Consider the following 16,527-nt stretch of genomic DNA (forward strand, 5'->3'; position numbering starts at 1 on the left):
AAATGGCTGCTGGAGAATGAGCTCTGTGCTCTGGCTCCAAACACACTGAGCCTGCAGCTGGTCCTTTGTGTGCCAGGATGCTGCTGTCGCCCTGGGGACAGCCATGGGCTGTGTCCCCAGCAGGTGTGCCAGCAAGCGAGAGGCTGAAAAAGACAGAGTTTTGTACAGGGCCTCTTTCTGGACCTAGAAGCTGATCCAAGCTACATTATTATGAAAAGTTATTAACTGATATTCAGTTACAGTATCATGGGCTGAACAAAGAATGAGGCTCAGTACAGCCCAAAACCATATGGTCTCGGGGCTGCGCACACCTGCAGGAGAGCAGCCGGCCTGGTTAGGAACCGTCATCAATTCTAGGAAAGCCATAAAGTTTGGACTTGCTTCATGGCACTTTCTAATTAACTGTGTGGTGAGTTTTCTCCACTTTCTTATAAAGGCCTGTGCCCCTCCTCCACCCGTCTCTCTCCCACGGCCCAAGACATCTGGGGAGAAATTTCCCATTAAGATTCCTCAGCACTCAGACAGAGCATGGAAGACAGCAAACAGGAAAACAGCGTTCACCTCTTATGTCCAAAGCAAAGGTAGAGGGAATCTCTTAGAAAGTTACCACAGAGAGCTAATTGAAAAGGGAAAAAAACACAATGCTCTTAATAAAACAGCAAGAAGCTGAAAGTCGCTTGCATTGATTAAATGTAGGAAAACAGTTTAAACCATATATTTACCCAACAGACTAGTTCAGCAAAGAATAGAAGATGAATGTAAATTCTCTGTGGTTACCTGTAAAAAGACTTAACATGTAATATCGAGATTTTTTTAAGTCGATGCAAAGATGGATGTCTGTTATCATTTTGCTGGTAAATTACATATTCATGTGGCTCAAGTAAACATGGGTGACAAAAACTGAAGAGAGTTTGGCTAACTGTGCGGTGGGATTGTGGGGTTTTGATTTCTTTCTCCTTGCCTTTTACTTAGAAGTTCGTTAGTGCTTTTGTAGTGTTTGTATAATGTGCATTTAAAAATAAAGTGAAGAGGAAAACAAGAGTAAAAATCATTATTTAACAAATGAGGTGGGCGGAAGACAAAAACGGACAAGATGGTCGGAGCCAAACGTACTCCAAGGTTTTCCAGAACGCAGTCACATGAAGTGACTTTCATGAGGAACAAATCATATTTCACTACTGCTCATCCACATAAGAAAGAAGAAAAATGAACAGGGTTTTGGAACAGAGCAGAGATTTCCACAGTCGTCGTCTTTGGGCGGGGCAGTGATTTGACCATTAGACACGAATTGCTGGTTGGCAGTCCCAGGGTGCGGCTGTGCCTGGGTTTACTCCATTTAACCTACGTGATGTGAGCCGGTCAGAGAGATAAATGTCAACCAAGCGTAAAACAAGGCCCCCAGAGCCTGGGAGGGTGGATGTGTCCCAACAGCTGCAGGGAGCATGGCAGGGGGAGATGTGTGCAGAATTCCCAGAAAGCAGCCCCTGGGCCTCTCTCAGCTGGAGCCCCTGCTCTGGAGCATGCTCCCCAGCCTTTACTGGAAGATGTGGCCACTAGCTGCCTGGCTGCTAGAGCAGCAAAACTGGCTGTGCCTGGGTCCCAGGCCACACTGAACTTTGCAAAGGAGTGGCCTTATGAGAACTCAGAAGTTTACTCTTGGTGGATTAAACAGATCCACTTCTGCTGTCTCAGGATTGGTGTAAACCCAGCGTCCAGGACCCAGATTGAAGATTGAATGAATACACTTTGTGTTCAAAACTCAAGAGACTCCTTAAAGGAGGACAACACATCTTGGAGCTGGGCTTTCATTCTCTATCACTCTGGATGTGAGAGGAAGGCTCAGCAGAAGGGACTGTGCATTCAAAAGAGGAGAAGGGTCAGGGGAAAGGGTCCCCCATCCCCACACTTCTGTGTCCTTTGGAGAATGAAACAAGCTTACAAAATAGCTCCTATTCCAGTCCCAGAAGGGGGGCCACTGCACTGTGGAATATTTCCAGTTAGGGGAAACACATAAATGTTCAAGAAACAGCCTGGAACAATCAGGGTTATAATTCCTGGCTGCAGCAAACGGAAGAGCGGGGCAAAGAAGCCACACAAGAGTAATTAGGCAATTGGTGACCATGGCTCTGAATCAGCAGTCGCTGATAAACACAGTATAAATTTTTTAAGGGCTATACTGCATGGAACACAACTTTGATATTTGAGAAGCAGTCAGACTTTGCCCTTATGAGGAATCAACTTAAAGCTTGTAAAATACACCTGTGATTTTAGCACATATTTTTTTCAGTCCAGTGAGCTTACTGAGTGCCTGTTTGCAGCCCTGCACTTTGAAACTGCTATTTGCATATCTTCTTTTGAGGAATTGGCCTCTTGCTGCATCAGGTATGTTTTAGAGACAGTGAAAATAGTTTTACCAGTTGCTGCATCCCAGTCACTCAAGGGTGATATTAAATCTGGGGGCAGTTAACACTCCCTGGAGAAATGAATCCAAAAGATAAAAGTTTTTCTTAAGCCTTACAAGATTCTCTGCTTTCAAGCATCTTCAATGTTTTAAAAACCCCTCCTTTGCTCTTGTTTCATGGCATTTATCTTTGTGTTTCAGTAGACACATGAAGATATGATCTCTGTGGGGATTTCCCCTGGAAGCAGGTCCAAAAGAAGAAGTCCTTCTTTTCCAAAGTGTATTGTTCTTTACTGCCTTTTGATCAAAACTTCCCAGGCTCTTGCCTCTTGCTGCTGAGCATCCTGGGAAAAAAAGAAAAGAAAAAAAGCAAGCAAGCAAGAAGGAAAACCCAGGAAACCCAAATGTAAAATGTGATAGGTTTATTTACTTATCCTTATTATTTATTTGTTCTCAATGGAGATTGAGTCTAACACTGAGTCATGGGGAGTCATGCAAAAGAAACAGATGACCTCATCCCAGATCGTAGGACCATCACACATATGTTGGCATATAGAAAATGCCTCTACTCTCTCGCTGAAATTCCTTACCTCCTATTTCCTAACCTCCAGCTCCTACCTATTTCTTTAATGCCTCATACTCCCCAAGGTTTTCCCTGATCTCTTCAGTTCCATAGGCATGAGAGAATCCATGGTGTTTTGGTTAAGGGCACAGACTCTGAAAACAGTTTCCTTCTATTCACATCTCAACAATGCCACTTGGTAGCTGTGCAACCATCAGTAAGTTGCTCAACATCTCTGTACCCTGGTCATGTAACCTACAAGAATAGGATATGAAGCAACTATTTCCTAGTTTTTAGTTTTGGTTTGTTTGGAGGGTTACTGAGGATTGAACCCAGAGGTGCTTTACCACTGGGCCACATCCCCAGCCCTTTGTATTTTTACATAGAGACAGTATCTCACTAAGTTACTTAGGGCCTCGCTAAATTGCTGAGACTGGTTTTGAAAACTTAAGTTTCTCCTGCCTCAGCCTTCCAAGTCACTTAGACTATAGGTGTGAGCCATGCACCTGGCTCATAGTTCTTTTAATTAAATGTCATTGCATGTGAAGCACTTACAAGAGTAAGTGCATAGTAATCACTCAGTATGTTTAACTATTGCTATTATCCTATTATTACCTTTTCCATTTCTTACAGGATTACCCTGATGCTGTCTATTGGCACAATTATTTTTGTGAATTTTGTTTTTACTTTTTTTTTAAGTTTTGTTTGGTACCAGGGATTGAACCCAAAGACACTTAACCACTGAGCCACATCTCCAACTCTTTTTATATTTAGAGACAGGGTCTCTCTGAGTTGCTTAGGGCCTCACTAAATTGCTGAGGCTGGCTTTGAACTCTCGATCCTCCTGCCTCAGCCTCCCAAGTCACTGGGATTACAGGCATGCACCACTGCTCCTGGCTGCCCTATATTATTCATATTTGAAACCATATTTTTTTAATTTATTTAAAATCATCTAGTAGAAAAGAGGGATCAACTATTAGGTGAATGAATAATCACAGACATAAAAATGAGAGCAGATAAAATGGTGTGAGGGTTGGGGACATAGCTTTGTAGTTGAGCACGTGTTTAGCATACCTGAGACCCTGAGAATGGAAAGTAAAAGAAACATGGACATGTCATGGAGGCTTGAATTTCCAGCGGCATGTGTAAAGAAATAAGGGCACAAAACAAAGAGGGGGAAGATCCCAGGGCACCCCAGTCTGGGGAATGATGCGTGGAAGGGCAGGTGCCGCCAGGTCCCAGTGTGCAGTGCAGATGATCTGGGCAGTGCTGGGAAGTTTTCTCCAAAAGTCTAACCTCGGGGCACATTGTAATTTCCCATTAGCATCCAAGTACCCACATCTTCTGTATCTTCTTAGGCCGCTCTCCTCCCTGCCAGCTCCTTGCAAAGCAGCTCCATTTTGTGAAGGATGGAAAACACACCAAAGCCCCTGCACTGCTTTCCAGGGGACACCTCAACCTCCACTGCATACCACACACTCCCCTCCAGGGGCCACCACCTGGTCCTGAGCCCTGCAAGTCCTACCCACAGGCGGCTCTGCTCCCCCGTCTCTCTCATGCTGCCAGCAAGAATGAGCACTCCATGAGGGGGCTCTGGCTTCTCTCCCTCTTTGTGCAGCGAGGAGATTCCCTGCATTCTCAACCACTCAAGAGGGCAGGCTCCAGAGACGCCAACCCAAGCAGGCACGCCCATCCACCAACCCTCAGGAACCACCGCGTGCCCGGAGCATCAGAGCTTGTGAGAGCATCAACCATCACCTGGCCGAGTCTCGTTTCGGTGATGTGGAGAAAGGAGGCCCAGCTCACACCACACGCTGCATGTAATATAGTCCGTGCTGGTGCAAAGCCAAGGCCAGCATCCGGCCCTGCTTCCGGTCACAGGCTCTTCCAGGTCCTTTCTCCTGTGGGAGATGGATTTCCAAATTCAGATGCTGTCATTTTCTTCTTCTCTCTGGTCTCATTTTTCACATGGAAATTACCTTGAGTTTTTATTACACTGAGTAGAATATCAAAAGTATTTAGAATATGATCTTCAAACTTTTTTGACCACAACCTTCAGAAAGATATAAATTTCAGTCATGATTTAGTATACATTCAAATATATAACTGAATCAAATTGTTCACAATATAATGCTTGAACTGTGATCTGTGATGCATAATTATATATTATAATTATATATATATATATATATATTATACTAGGGATTAAACCTAGGGGCACTTAACCACTGAGCAACATCCCCAGTCCTTTTTATATTTTATTTTGAGACAGGGTCTCATGAAGTCTCATGAAGTTGCTTAGGGCCTTGCTAAGTTGCTGAGGCTGGCTTTGGACTCACAATCTCCTGCCTCAGCCTCCCGAGCCAGTGGAATTGTAGGTGTGCACCACCAAGCGCCAGGATAATGATATTTTCTACTGTTCAAAAGTGGTTGGGTCTGCTAAATGGAATTCATGGCAGATGGTGTGAAAACATTGACTTTGGAAGTAACTTTGGGTGGGAATCATGTGAAAGCACACTCTGAGACCTGGACTGTATGTAGGTAAGTCCAGGAAACATTCCTGTCGGGGTAAGGAGAGTGAGAAGGAAAAAGAAAAAAGCCGCCAGTCATTTATGTAAGCAAACTGGGGTTCAGTTCCATTGGGACCCTCTAAAGAACCATTTGGAACACATCCCCAAATTATTCCATCAGGCTTAGGGACCCAGGGGTGCTTATTCACAAACTCCCTGAGTTTGCTGAGAATCCCTGCTGGAAAGATTAAACCTATAAAACTTCTGCTATGCTGTGTGGATATGAGCAGCTCCCATAGGGCCATGGGAAGCCTCTCAAGCCAAGGAAAGGCAGAGGATCCAGGTGCTTGAAGTGGAAAGCTGACAGCAGCAGGACCCATTCACTTGTACTGCAGACCAGCCCAGCAGGGGGTTAAAGGGACCTGGAGAAGGCATCAAGAGCACCTGCCACATTGTCTCATGCTTCCTGCCCTGCTTGTAAATATCCTTAGTAGATTTCAAAATTTAAGAAGCCAAAAAGCACAACATCGGTAAGAAAGTAAGGGTTAGCATAACTAGCGATGCTGTGAGATCAGTCAACTCAGTGAAAACACCAAGCAATCCCTTCTCAGTTTTCACTTCATTGTAATATTGCTGACTTAAAGAAAAGGTGAGGAGAAAATTAACTGCAATCTGTAATCAAACTGTGTGGGATTTTGCTGCCTGAAATGTTATGATTTGAAGTGTCTGGGGTAATCAATCCAAACGTGAACAGTATGAAGATTTTGCTATACAGATTTTTCTTCCTCCATTTGGATTTTCTACCCACCCTCCAGCTGCGAGTGTCCCATAGCTAGCCACCCCCATGATACGTGGGCCTGCAGAATGACCCAGAAAGCCAAACAGAAGGCCCAGGCGTATTTCTCATCTAGAACAACTGTGAAGACTTTGAGGTTGAAAGACTCCATGTAATTACAAATTGTCATCAAAACACAAATATGTCTGGGGAGACAACTCCAAGGGAAGAATGGATTTTCACCAAGGACCAAGCCCTTGAGTTCACTGATCAAACACACATTTTGAATTTCCCAAGCCTGGCATGTTCACACCCCAGCATGTGCAGTCCATCTGGAACACATGGTCAGCGTAGGCAGACAGACCCTGGAACTGCTGGTGAGGGACCTGGACACTAGGCATGCTCTGCCCAGAGCCAGGGGATTTTGGGATGAGCTGCTTAAATTCTCTGAGCTTGTTTTCTGTAAATGGTGAAAGCACTTTGAAGGGTAGGAAAGGGCTGTGCCACAGTCCTGCAAGAGGGATCAAACAGAGAATTGCATCTTAGTTGCACAGCTGGGGACATCCTGCTTTGGCCACTGCCCTGCACTTTCCAGTCCATCTTCTTTAAACTGCACCAAGGAAACCAGACAACAGAAAAATATCAGTTTATTCCAAGGGGATTCTCTGCCCAACTCTTTGTCATCATCTTGCTTTAAGCTCCACATCAGATCCAAAATATGGACATGCTCTTTTCATCTTCCCACCCTCCTTTTTGTATTTCCATCCTGAGTGTCAGCATCTCCTGCCCTGGCAGCACACTTGTTAAATTTCTAGTGAACAGAGCATCGTGCTAAAGAACCAGTGGGGACCAGGAGCTCTTAGTCGTGGTTCTCATGAGGATTTCATTGAAAGATAAAAATCATTCACATGACCTGAGACACAACAGCTCGAGGCGTCTTGTGATAAGGACCAGATGAGTGGTCTGAACAGTGGGTGCCATCAGAGGCTACAATGCCCTCCTCCTATAAGGCTGTGCATTGAGCTGCTCCCTTCCACATTCTTTGTAACTTCTTCCCCCACCGACTGCCCCTTGTCTTTCCAATATGGGTAACCACTTCCTCTCCACTGGATACTTCTCAAAGGATCTTTAAGAGGTCAAGAATTTTCCATTCAAAACAGAATCCTCACTGGGCTCCTTCTTGCACCTCTACCACTATTCTTGGGTTAACATGTGAACCACACTCCCTTTCTATTTCTTCCCATCTCACTCCATCCTTCCTACCCAACTTCCCCCTGGTCAGGTGACTAGTCATTAGGGTCACCTTGCTATAAAATTTGAGGAACATTTTATAGTCCTCATCCTTCTTGGCTTTTCAGCAACTTCTGACAGTCTCTCTCACTCCCTCTCTTCATTCTTAAATATTTTTATTGATATACATTAAAAAGTACAAAATTCATGGACATAAATGCTTACAAATGAATGTTCCTCCTTATAACCACCATTTGGATAAGCAGGGTATCACCAGTCCCTTAGGGACCCCCAGTTGGGTGTCCCCTTCTACTTGCTACCTCTACTGAGAGGTCATCACTAGCTGTGGTTGTTTATTGTGTCCTCCAGATCTCTCCCCAGGACCAAGCATTCATCCCACAGTCCTGGGAGGACAGTGGCCAACAGCTCTCAGCCTAGTCCCTCTCTAAGACTCCCTGGATGGAGAGAACCTTACCCAAGGTCCTGCAACCTTCCAGGGACATTCCACATCCAATGAGTGGTGGATGTTTAAATGACCAGGATGCAGAGGCCCAGCCCCTTCACCCCAATTGAATCAACCTAAGGAGCCAAAGCAGTTCCAGAGCTGGAGCTGTCCCCTAGGTTAACAAAGGCCTTTGCTGTGACTTCATCACAGGTGACCTTCTCCCTCTGCCCTATCCAATGTTCTTCATTCCCTCACAGGTGCTGACCCTACCCTCACAACCCTAAGCACACAAATCTCTGCTTCCTGGGGAACCCAAGATAGGACACCACCAGCCTGACTTCTAATATCATAGCTGCCTCCTATGGTTTATGACCTTCATAACAAATGGAATCATGCAGTACATATTCTTTGGTGTCTGGTTTCTTTTGTTCAACATTTTGTATGTGATACTTATACACAATGTTATGCAAAAATAATTTTCTCTTTTTTACTGCTATTTATGGTATTCTTTAATTAAATGTACCATAGTATATTTACATTTTTCCTGTTTGGAATCCTTTAGATATTTTCCAGTTGGGGTTTATTATTAATAATGCTGCAATGAACTTTAGTGCACCTGTCTTTTGGTGTGCATTTAAAAGAATTTATTTCTCTTGGGTATATACCAAGAAGTATAATCTCTGTCATATAAGGTATATTTATGCTCAGCTCCAGTGGATACTACTAGGAAGTATTCAAAGTATTTGGACCAACATACATTCCAATTAGCAGAGCAGGAGAGTCCCAGTTGTATTTGCTACCTGGATCTTTACAGAAAAGATTTGCCAATCCCCAACCTCAGTCAAAGGACAAGAGGAGCAAAAGTTCTAAGGAAGGAAAATATCTAATATGTCTTCAAGAAGGGTAAGAACACCAGTTTGTGCAGAGGAAAAAAAAAAAAACCTACAACTCATAGCAGAGGTCAGCAAACTTTTTCTATAAAGGGCTATAGTAACTTTGGGCTTACAGGTCACATGGTCTCTGTTGTAGCCATTCAATTCAGCCATTGTAGCTCAAAAGTATCCCCAGAAAGTGAGTGAAAATTGATGGTGAATATGTGCCAGTAAACTTTATTTAGGGACACTGAAATTTGAATTGTACATCATTTTCATTTTATCAAAGAATATTATTCTTCTTTGACTTTTTTAAACCATTGAAAAATTTAAGAATCATTCTTACCTTGTGGGGTAAATTCAAACAGGCCATGGGCTGGGCTTGGCCCATGGGCCATAGTTTGCTAGTCCTTTTTGCAGATGGTGGAGATCTAAATTTAACAATCCAAACTTTACTTGAGAAGCAAAATAGTATTTCTGAGGAAGCACAGGATGTATATAAAGCAGTGTTCTGGCAAGATTGAGGTGGTAGCAATTTTTAGGATGGATAAAGGAAAGAGAAATTGGAGGTGGGATGGCTAGTTAGAAGGCCACTGACATAATGCTCTAAGAGTCGATGAAGGTCTGCTATTTAATGGTGAAAGAGAATGCAGCCGAGAACCATGGTACAAGCAAGAAGATGTTGGGGGAAGTTAAGAAAAGTATTTGATGACGATATATGAGAAGAATTGGTGCCTGCTACCAGGGTTTTGAGCCTGGGAGATAGAATAAATGAGAATTTGTTGATACAATAGCTGAGAGGCAGTAGGATTCAGTATTTAGGACATGACTGAAGCCCAGATGCCTGAGCTAAACTCTATCTCCCTGGTTTACCAGCTGTAATCTGGTAAATTCTGGTTTCCTCTCCTGCAAAATGGGATAAATAACAACATCTACTTCATGGGGTTGTTAGAAAAATTAAATGAGTTCATTCATATAAAGTGCTTATAACAGTGCGGGGCACTGAACAAATGCAAATGCTAGATTTATTATTAATTGGATTGTCTCATTTTAAAATTTCAAAAGTAAAAATGTTAACGATAGGAAGCAAATATAAGAAGGAAAGTGATATCTGGCTATAAGCAGGTGAGTTTCAGCTCTTCCTGGTCATGAGACAGATATAACCTGGGGATGGAGGCTCAGAGAGGCCTAGGAAAGTTCTGGAGATGGGATATGTACGTATGTAACATAGCCAGATTCATAGGAGGCAATAGAAAGCTCCCAGGCCAAAGACATCAATATAAACACACATGGGGGTCAAGAGCTCAAGCTCCAGTTAAATCTCTTCTATGACATTCTTAGTAGCTATGACACCTTGTTGGGGGTGGGCACTGTTTAACTTTTCTATACCTTAGATTTCTCATCTGCAAAATGGGTATAACCACAAAACTTACTATATGGAGTTGTTATAAAGGTGTTTATAAAGTAAATGTGAAGTTATCTTAGTCCATTCCCTGTTGTTATAGCAGAATACTTGAGAGTGGGTAATATGTGAAGAAAGGAGGTTTATTCTGACTCACAGTTCTGGAGACTGGGAAGTCAATATCCAGAGGTCACATTAGGAAATGACCTTGAGTTCCTTCAACTAGTGGTAGAAAGTATAAGTGCAAGTGAAGAGTCAAAAATACAAGGGGCAGGCTTACTTTATAATTCATTTTATGTACTCACTCTTGCTGAAATTAACCAGTTCTGGGAGAAAGGCATTAATCCCTCTTAAAGACCTAGTCATCTCTTAAGGGCCCACTGCCTCTCAATACAGTTATATTAGGGACCAAGCCTCAACATGCCTTGGATGGAGACAAACCAGACTTAGACAGACCCTATGAAAAATGGCAAAATGAGTGTTTGAGAAATATTACACTTTATTATTGTGACATTTCAGCAAACTAGAGAACATCAGGAAAGGAGTTCCCAAGAGGCACAAAGGAATTTGCACAATGCCATTGCCCTTGCAGAATTCTCTGACTCTGTCTTTCTCTGCTGTACTGCATCAGGATTAGGAAGAATGATTTTCTGAGAACTTGGTCAACTCTTTTTGGATCAATGGGTGAAATCCCCAACTTTCCATTTAAATGAAGTTGACCTAAATCTGCTAAATGGCAGTGTCTTCAGGGATGGCCCCTGGTGCTTTTCAAGTGACACTGATTGCATTGCCTAAAAACCCCTCTGACTTATAAAATTTCCTTCTTAGGGAGACTGGCATAAGGCCTCCAAATTGCTCCTTTCTGCCTCAGGAGCAGGAGGGACTGAGCTTCTCTGAAAAAAAAAAAAAAATCTGCTCAGCCTCCTGCTCTTCTTCTGCCACTTAGCTCTGCATACATCAGTCAGGATCTTACACTACAGAGTTGCTCATCTTCTAATCTACCATGACTGAGGGTTATTTCTTTGTAAGCTTCTTAATTTGCTGCTTAGAAAATTACTTTCGGTAGAGGCAATCAGTGTTACTTGCTTTTGAAGACAAAATTACAGCATAGTCCGCTGACTGCATGGGCCAGAGATGTCCTCAGCATCCCATTTCATTTTCTTCTTCTTTTTTGTTTTTTCATGGCCTCTATTAAAAAGTTTGGCCCCTTAAAACTTCTGAGATAATATCTTGGTGATGTGTTTAAAATTCACAGAAGCAGCACTTGGCAAAAGAAAGGGCTTAGCTGTGAAAAACGTAGCTGACAATTTCCCCAATAAAACTGACTTCAAGAAGGTTTTCCTTGTTCTTTGAACTGATAAATACGGTATATGGGTCTTCAGTCTAGGGGCCTGGGAGAGGTTGGACAGGGAATAAAGAATGACTCAGGAGACTCTTTGGAAATTTTCTTAGTGATTACAGCCTCTCTGATGTCATCTTGGTCATTCCTGGAAAAGTCAGAGTGGAAAGCCAAAGTCAAATAGTAATTGCTGATGGGAAACTGGGAAGCAAGTCAGTGCAAGCCAGAAAAAGTCTGAGCAGGTGTCCACTGAGGAGGGACCTGGGGACTTGTCAATCTAATAATCAGAGAGCAGTCTTCCAAAGAATAGTGATATTTATGCTATTAGCTATCATACTGCTATTTATTTTATGATGGAGCATTGCAGTGTGAATACCCATGCCACAGTGAACAGGCAAGGAGGCAGGAGGAAGGAGGCAGAGTCAAGGGGAAGTTTGTAAAGGGAGAAATCTTCACAAGCCACTTGCATACAAAGTTCACTGTTCCGGCAGACCAGAGGCAGGAGTTGATGGCAATCCATTGGCGATGTTCTTTGGAGGGCATCCTGTCTGAATTGGTGCAGGCTTAATAATGTTAAAGGTGAACTTTGTTACAGAAACCTGTGTCTGTGTGCAATATGTTCAAAACATGGAGTGTGCAGAGAATAAGTACTACCTTTGGGCCTTCAGAAAGTCCTTGTCTCAGAAGGGCAGGAACAATGTAATCCTGCAATATATATAATCAGAAAAATGAGAGATTATACTCTATTTGTGTATTATCTATGAAAATGTATAAGTGTGTTCTACTGTCATGTACAAATAAAATAAACAAATTAAATTAGAACAAATAAAAAAATTAAAATAAATAAATAAACAGAATTGGGGAGGAATAAATAAATAATTAAACAGAATTGGGGGAAAAAAAAAAAAGAAGGGCAGGAACGAGCCCTTCCCTCATCACCTCCAGCTCTCATCTGTCTGGATCTGACACCAGAGATTTCATCTCTGTGTGGTCAGCTCTTACAGACCGGCAGAGGTCAGGAGCTTTGCCTCCTCACTTGTGGAGATACCAGCACTAGCCAGAGGCTGCCTCAGTCCCTCCTGTCTGATCCTGCAGCTGGCATGTGCCCTGTTAAAGTTGGCTGCCTGCCAACTTTGACTTGACTGCTTACCTGGCAGAAGGACTGTGCATATGCCTGGCCACCCTGGCCACAGAGGCAGAGTGGCAGTTAGCATTTTTGGGGTCCTTTTCTGACTTTTTCAGTCTCAGTTTCCACAATTCCTAGCCCTCATGATCCTTCAGATATGAATCCTCATCTGAGTCATGTTCTCTGCCCCAGATCCTCAGGGGATGCTCCAATATGAAATGGGATATGGGTGTCTTTGTGTCAAAATCAGCCTGTCCTTCCTCAGGAGGATGGCTCAGGGTCTACAGAATTATAAATGAGGTTATTGGAGTCCAGAAAGCACAAGGGCATCAGATTTTATGACAGATCTGTGGAGCCCAGTGGGTCCGCCCACCATGTGACCCTATGGCATGACGACAGTGGGGAAAGTTCCCACTCACTGCCCACAACTCCTTTCCCCATCCCTGAGGCTTGCTTCGAAGGGCTTGATTGCTTGGGATCTAGCTCCCTGGGCTGTGAAAAATCATGCTTCTCCCAGTCCTAGAGTCTTTCCCAGAATAGAAAGTCAATCCCGATTAAAAGTGCTGTCCTGAGAGTCAGTCCCTGGAGGTTCATTCTCTGAAGAGTACAGTATTTATTAAAGGAGAGGAATAAAAATGCAATCCATCTCCAAATGTGTGGGAATGTTATTGAATTGTAATCAATGAGGAGTACAGCCTGAGTGAGCAGAACAGCCTTTCTCTCCTGATGGATTATCCTGTTCCTGGAAATCAGTCAGGCCGTTATGTTAGCAGGGCCTGGGTCTGGATTCTGTAATGCTGGAGTGGTTTACTCAGTGGAGTCCTTTGGGCTTACAATTAAGTCTTCCCCATGGGACCACCCCCATCAGCCTTCACACTCATAAACCCAACACTGCTTTGTCTGAAATACAGCAGAGTTGCTTTCATTTTCATTTGAATGTAAGATCTGGACTCTAAAAATAAGTATGAGTTAAAACTATATTCTTCACATTGTGCCTTTGGTTATGTTTTGAGTTGAAGGATTGCACACACCAGGACCCTTTTGACAAACTAAATACACATATTTTCCTTAACGTTCCCAATGACTTCCCCAAAATACCTTTTTTGAGGTTTCCCCATGTTCCATGACAGACCGTCTTGCTAAAATCTCACCTTAAAACCACAAAATGACTACATGGTAAGAAATACCCTACATAGACCTTGGGACACTTCTCTTTGAACACAGAATCTGTTGAGGACCACTGGGCAGGGCAGAGGTGCATTTTGATTGAAGCAACAATTTGCTCTATTCAAATGGCAGGACAGACTGATGTGCACCATCCTGAGGTGATTTTCCTTTAAATGAGTGAACACTGAATCAACAAATAATGAGCTTGTACAGTGATGACCTCAGTCACTGTATCTGACTCCAGCAACTACTTCCTTGTCACATAACCACAGATAACCTTGTCACTTTCTGTCTCAGTTTTCCTGACTGGAAAATGATAAGCAAAGAGATCTACTTAAGCCCCTAGATGAATGCCACTCAACAATCATTACTCCTAGGCTGAAGTTGCTATTACTAAGAAATCTTCGATACTGTTAATGATGATAACTATTATTTCTTGGCCTTGAGATGATAAGCATGGAAGGAATGGTTTATTCTAAGCACTAAAAGAGGAGGGAAAATGTTGAGGATCATCGTACATTTATTTGGGTTCTTCAATGCCTACGATGCTAAGAGTCTAGAAAGACAGGTGGCATGGTAAAGAGGAAAGACCATTACCTATTCCCTGCCCCACCTCTTAGGGTGGTCATGTGTTTGTAGGAAAGAGAAAAGCAGTTGAAGAAACTGGATTTCTCAGAGACTTTATGAGACTCTGGACAAAAACATCCTGTTTTGAGACCTAGAGACCTTAACCAGAGAGGAGAGCCAGTTTTCCTATTGCTCCATGGAACCTTCCCTTGTTTTAGTCAGCTATTTTCTGCTGTGACTAAAAGACCCAACCAGAACATTTATAGAAAAGGAAGTCTATTTGAGGGCTCACAGTTTCAGAGGTCTCAATCCATAGATCACCAAGTTTATTCCTCGGGGCTCGAGGTGAGGCAAAACAACATGGCAGAAGAATGTGTCAAAGGGAAGCAGCTCACATGGTGATCAGAAAGCAGACAGAAAGACTCTATTGTCCAGATACAGAATATATACCCCATAGCCATGCCCCCAATGAACCACTTCCTCCAATCACACCTCACCTGCCTCCAGTTACCACTCAGTCCCATCAGGATTAATTCACTGATTATGTTAAGGCTACAACCCAATCATTTCTCCACCTGTCATTGCATTGCCTCACATGTGAAATTTGGGGGTACACCACATCTAAACCATAATACCCCTCAACCCCTGAATAGCTAAAAAGTGACAGAAACATTGGAGATAAGAAAATGGCACTGTGAGTGAACATGGTCATTTTCACATGACACCAGTTGGATTCCTGGTAGGACAGTGGGCTGAAAGGATAACTAGAGTTGAGAGGGAGTCCTAGCACACACTAAGGGCAGAGCTAGGCTCACATGCTTCTCCCTAGCAAATGGAAAATTCTCTTAAGGAGCATTAGGAAACACCTAGACACTTTAAGGCAGATGAGAGAGCTGGGGAAACTGGAGACCCTCCATGAGTGAGTGGGGAGAAGAAATGGGATTATCTATGTCATTTGAGACTTCGTTTGTAGCTGCAGACAATAAAAAAATTCCTTTAAATATTTAAAAAGACAATCAGGAGTCAATTAACTGTAAATGTATGGTTTCACTTCTAGGTTTTACTTTGTTCCATTTTTCTGTATGTCTAGATTCATGCCAATACCTCACTGTGGTTAATAAAATAACACATCAAAAATTATTGATTTTTAAATTGTTTTTTGCAATTATTTAGACTATTCTTGGACCTTGCACTTCTCTACATTTTTAACAAGCTAGTCAAGTTATATTAAAAAATAAAGCTTGCTAGGATTTGTATTGAATTTGACATGGGTGCAATGGAGAAGGTGCAGAAGCACAAGCTTTTCAACAAATGTACTGGAACGATCAGATATTTACATGAGAGAAAGAGGAAAAACTAAATTTTAAAAAACTTCAATCTTTACCTAAACATCTACAAACATTAACTTGAAATGGATCGTAGAAGAAGAAATCATACTAGGAAGTCTTGGTGACCTTGGGTTAGGAAAAGATTTCTTAAAGACGACATAAAAGACAGGGACCATAAAGAGTTAAGCAATAAATTACACTTCATTAAAATTAAATACTTTTGTCCTAACTAAGACACTTTGAGGGAAATGAAAAGACAAGCTACAGACTGATGGAAATATTTGTAAAACAGTATGACAAAAGACACTTAGAACTCAATAAGATAAAAAATCCAATGAAATTAATGGGCAATAAAATAACAAGTTGGATACTTTCCCAAAGAAAATTTAGGAAAAGCAAGTAAATTCATGCAAAGATGCTCAATGTCATTTGCCATTAGAGCTTGAAACTATGGTAGCTACCACTACTTATCTGCTAGAATGGCTGAAATTAAAGACGGAAAATACCAAGTGCTGTTGAGGATGTGGAACAGCCATAATTGTCAAAAATTGCTTTGGGGAATGCAAAATGTTAGTGCCACTCTGGAAAAAAGTTTGGCAGTTTCTTATAAAATTAAATATATGCAGACGTGTAACCCAGAAATCCAATTCCTAGCTTTTTACCCATGGGAAGAAAAAATACATATCTACTTGAAGACTTGTAACAATCACTTGCCACTATAAGAAACTATCTCCCTAATATTTGTTTTGCTATTTTTAAAAAGCAAACATTTTCCTGTGAATAATTTCACTTTTAATATTTTG

General features: G+C 42.3%; 1 long non-coding RNA gene across 1 annotated transcript in view; it reads right to left on the reverse strand.

Annotated features, from left to right (window-relative positions):
* Positions 1 to 803: 803 nt before the first annotated feature.
* LOC306664112 overlaps positions 804 to 16,527 on the reverse strand; it is a 160,331-nt gene continuing 144,607 nt past the window's right edge. The window contains exon 7 of the long non-coding RNA XR_013764648.1: positions 804 to 4,864. This is a non-coding gene — a long non-coding RNA (uncharacterized lncRNA). The remainder of the gene's footprint in view (positions 4,865 to 16,527) is intronic.

This window comes from Sciurus vulgaris (genome assembly GCF_902686455.1).
Source record: "Sciurus vulgaris genome assembly, chromosome: 6".
In the NCBI taxonomy this organism is placed as follows: domain Eukaryota; kingdom Metazoa; phylum Chordata; class Mammalia; order Rodentia; family Sciuridae; genus Sciurus; species Sciurus vulgaris.